The sequence below is a fragment of the Rhinopithecus bieti genome, unplaced genomic scaffold, assembly GCF_001698545.2.
Source record: "Rhinopithecus bieti isolate Rb0 unplaced genomic scaffold, ASM169854v2 scaffold_425, whole genome shotgun sequence".
In the NCBI taxonomy this organism is placed as follows: Eukaryota; Metazoa; Chordata; class Mammalia; order Primates; family Cercopithecidae; genus Rhinopithecus; species Rhinopithecus bieti.
In genome coordinates, this window is record NW_016803361.1 from 3,923,667 (window position 1) to 3,928,433 (window position 4,767).

Sequence of the window (4,767 nt, forward strand, 5' to 3'; positions counted from 1 at the left end):
GGGGCGAATGGGATAGTGCCCGCCTGGGGGGCCCTTTTTTTTTTTTTTTTTTTTTTTTTTTTTTTTTTTTAAGGCGGAGGTTTGGGTAGGGCCGGGCGCAGTGGCTCAAGCCTGTAATCCCAGCACTTTGGGAGGCCGAGGCGGGCGGATCACCTGAGGTTGGGAGTTCGAGACCGGCCTGACCAACATGGAGAAACCCCATCTCTACTAAAATACAAAATTAGCTGGGCGTGGTGGTGCATGCCTGTAATCCCAGCTACTTGGGAAGCTGAGGCAGGAGAATCACTTGAACCGGGGAGGCAGAGGTTGCAGTGAGCGGAGATTACACCATTGCACTCCAGCCTGGGCACCAAGAGTGAAAGTCCATCTCAAAAAAAAAAAAAGGTGGGTTATTGCTGTTGCCCAGGCTGGGATGCAGTAGTGCTATCATAGCTCACTGCAGCCTCGAACTCCTAGGCTGAAGGGGATACTCTTGCCTCAGCCTCCCAAGCAGCTGGGATTAAGGGCTTGAGCCACTGTGCCTGGCTCTACAGGTCACGTTTTAAGGAGGAAGAGCCTAGAAGTCATCTGGTATTTAAAACAAAACATCTTTTTTTTTTTAATCAAAAATTATTTCTTTGAGATGAAGTAACTACATAGATTTTGCAGTACTGTGGAATCCTTATATTTAAAGTTACACAAAGACTCATCTTATAAACTTGCTCCCACCCCAGTTATCTCCCTTTTGCCTGTGATTCCATTATTCAATTTCATATTTTTGATAAATGCTGATTTTTTTCCATGCTCAATCTAATGCCTGAATCAGGTGGTTTATTTTCCCCATTCATTGGCTTTTCCTGCCTTTTGTCTGTTCTCCCTCCACAGCAGCCTGTTGCTATTTAGCTCACTGCAAGCTCCGCAGCCATCACACGTGGCTAATTTTATTTTTAGTAGAGACGGGGTTTCACCGTGTGAGCCAGGCTGGTCTTGATCTCCTGCCTCCATGATCCGCTCACCTTGGCCTCTCAAAGTGCTGGGATTACAGATGTTAGCCACTGCACCTGGCTGCTATTTAGCTTTCTTAAAACAGGCCATCCCCTTAAAAACCTACGGGAGTTTATTACCTGACTCCTCAAATTGAAATTCCTTGATTTGGACCTCAAACCTCTCCAATGTATTGTTTGTGTCAGACAATGTTGTAGCATTCTTTTTAAATTGACCCAAAAAATGTACATATTTGTGTACGTGTTTTAAAATATGTATGTTGTAAAATGGCTAAATTGAGCTAATTAACACAGGCACACCCCATATGCTTCTCATTTTTTTGTAATGAGAACACTTAAAAATCTCATAGAAATTTTTAGGCCAGGCGTGGTGGCTTACACCTGTAATCCCAGCACTTTGAGAGGCCAAGGCAGGCGGATCACTTGAAGTCGGAGTTTGACACCACCCTGGTTAATGTGGTGAAACCCCACTTCTACTAAAAATGCAAAAAAAAATTAGCCAGGCATGGTGGTGCATGCCTGTAGTCCCAGCTATTTGGGATGCTGAGGCAGGAGAATCGTTTGAACCTGGAGGGCGGAGGTTGCAGTGAGCCGAGATTGCACTATTGCACTCCAGCCTGGGTCACAGAGCGAATCTATGTCTTTAAAACAAAACAAACAAAAAAACCTCATGATTACTCAATATAATACATGAACTGTAGTTGCCATATTGTTTGATAAGTGTCTTGAACTTACTACTAACTGAAATTTTAAATTCTTTGACTAACATCTACCAACCCCTACCTCACTCCCCCAGTGCATTGTAACCACCATTCTATTCTCTGCTTCTGTGAGTTCGTTTTTAGATTCCACATACGTGATGTCACATGATTTGTCTTTCTGTGCCTGGCTTTTTTTTTTTTTTTTTTTTTTGAGATAGGGTCTCTCACTCCATAACCTGAGACTAGAGTGCAGTGGCACAATCACGGCTCCCTGCAGCCTCGGTCCCTGGGGCTTAGGCGATCCTCCCACCTCAGCTTCCCAAGCAGCTGGAACTATTGGCATACACTGATATGCCCAGCTAATTCTTGTGGGGTTTTTTTTTGTAGAGACGGGGTTTTACCATATTGCTCAGGCTTGTCGAACTCCTGGGCTCAAGCCATCCCAAAGTGCTAGGATTACAGGCATAAGCCACCCTGCCTGGCCCTGCCTGGCTTATTTTAATTAACAAGATGTCCTCCAGGTTCATCTAAATTGTTGCAAATGGTAAGACTTCTTCCTTTTTAAGTCTGAATAGTATCCCATTGTGTATATGAACCACAATTTCTTTGTCTGTTCATCTGTTGAAGGACACAGATTGATTCCGTATCTTGGCTCTTGTGAATAATGTTGCTATGAACATAGGCGCGCAGATACCTCAACACAGAGCTCATTTCCTCTGGAATCCCAGTAGTGGGATTGCTGGATCATGTGGTAGTCTTATTTTTAATTTTTTGAGGAACCTACATATTGTGTTTTCTATAGTGGCTTCACTAATTTACATTCTCACCAACAGAGTGTACAAGGGTTCCCTCTTCTCCACATTCTTTGAGCTATTTTGAAACATAGAATAGACTGTTGTAAACTATAGTCACCCTCCCGATCTATCAAACCCTAGAGCTTATTTCTTCTAGCAAACTGTATATTCGTACCCATGAATCAACCTCTCATCTCCCTTTCTCCTACCCCTCCCAGCCTCTGGTAACCATTAGTATACTCTCTATCTTCATGAGATCTGCTGTCTCAGCTCCCACATATCAGAACACACAGTATTTGTCTTTCTGTACTTGCCTTGTTCCACTTAATGATCCTAGTGCCATCATGTTGCTGCAAATGAGAGCCATACATTTTATGGCTGAATATTCCGTTGTGTATATATCTCCCCAATTTTTTTTGAGACAGAGTCTTGCTCTGTTGCCTAGGCTGCAGTACAGTGGCACGATCATGGCTCACGGAAGCCTCTGCTTCCCAGTTTCAAGCAATTCTCCTGCCTCACCCTCCCAAGAAGCTGGGACTACAAGTGCATAATACCATGGCTGGCTAATTTTTTATTTTTAGTAGAGATGGGGTTGCACTGTATTGCCCAGGCTGGTGTTGAACTCCTGACCTTAGGTGATCCACCCGCCTCGGCCTCCCAAAGTGCTGGGATTACAGGTGCAAGCCACTGCGCCTGGCCTGTACCGCATTTTTTGTATCTCTTCATCCATTTATGGGCACTTAGGTTGATTCCATATTTCAGCTGTTGTGAATAGTGCTGCAATAAACATGGAAGTGCAGGTATCTCTTCGATGTATTGATTTCCTTTCTATTGGATATATACCTAGTAGTGGAACTGCTAGATAATATGGTAGTTCTATTATTTTTTTGAGAAATTTGAGTATAATTTTCTTTTTCTTTTTTTTATTTTTTTGAGACGGAGTCTTGCTCTGTCACCCAGGCTGGAGTGTGGTGGCCGGATCTCCGCTCACTGCAAGCTCCGCCTCCTGGGTTCACGCCATTCTACTGCCTCAGCCTCCCGAGTAGCTGGGACTACAGGCGCCCGCCACCTTGTCCGGCTAGTTTTTGTGTTTTTCAGTAGAGACAGGGTTTCACCGTGTTAGCCAGGATGGTCTCGATCTCCTGACCTCGTGATCCGCCTGTCTCTGCCTCCCAAAGTGCTGGGATTACAGGCTTGAGCCACCGTGGCCGGCCTTCACTATAGTTTTCGATAGTGGCTGTGCTAATTTACGTTCTCAGCTGTGTGCAAGGGATTCCCTTTCTCCACAGCCTTGCCAGCATCTGTTATTTCTTGTCTGTGTGTGTGCGTTTTTTTTCTTTTTTTGAAGTTTTACTTTAAGTTCTGGGATACATGTGTAGAGCATGCAGGTTTGTTACATAGGTATACATGTGCATGGTTGTCGGCTGTACCTATCAACCCATCTTCTAGGTTTTAAGCCCCACATGCGTTGGGTATTTGTCCTGATGCTCTCCCTCCCTTTGTTCTCAACCCACTGACAGACCCCCGAGTGTGATGTTCCCCTCCCTGTGTCCATGTGTTCTCATTGTTCAACTCCCACCTATGAGTGAGAACATGTGGTGTTTGGTTTTCTGTTCCTGTGTTAGTTTGCTGAGAATGATGGTTTCCAGCTTCCATCCATGTCCCTGCAAAGGACATGAACTCACCCTTTTTCATGGCTCCCTAGTATTCCACAGTGGATATGTGCCACATTTTCTTTAGTCTGTCATTGAATGGGCATTTGGGTTGCTTCCAAGTCTTTTCTATGGTAAATAGTGCTGCAATAAACATATGTGCACATGTGTCTTTATCGAATGATTTATAATCCTTTGGGTATATACCCAGTAATGGGATTGCTGAGTCAAATGGTATTTCTGGTTCTAGATCCTTGAGGAATCGCCACACTGTCTTCCACAATGGTTAAACTAATTTACACTCCCACCAACAGTGTAAAAGCATTCCTATTCTCCACAGCCTCGCCAGCATCTGTTTCCTGACTTTTTAATAATGGCCATTCTAACTGGCGTGAGATGGTATCTCATTGTGGTTTTGATTTGCATTTCTCTAATGACCAGTGAGGATGTGCTTTTTTTCATGTTTGTTGGATGCATAAATGACTTCTTCTGAGAAGTGTCTGTTCATATTCTTTGCCCTCTTTTTGATGTGGGTTTTTTTTCTTGTAAATTAATTGAAGTTCCTTGTAGATTCTGGATATTAGACCTTGTCAGATGGGTAGATTGCAAAAATTTTCTCCCATTCTGTAGGTTGCCA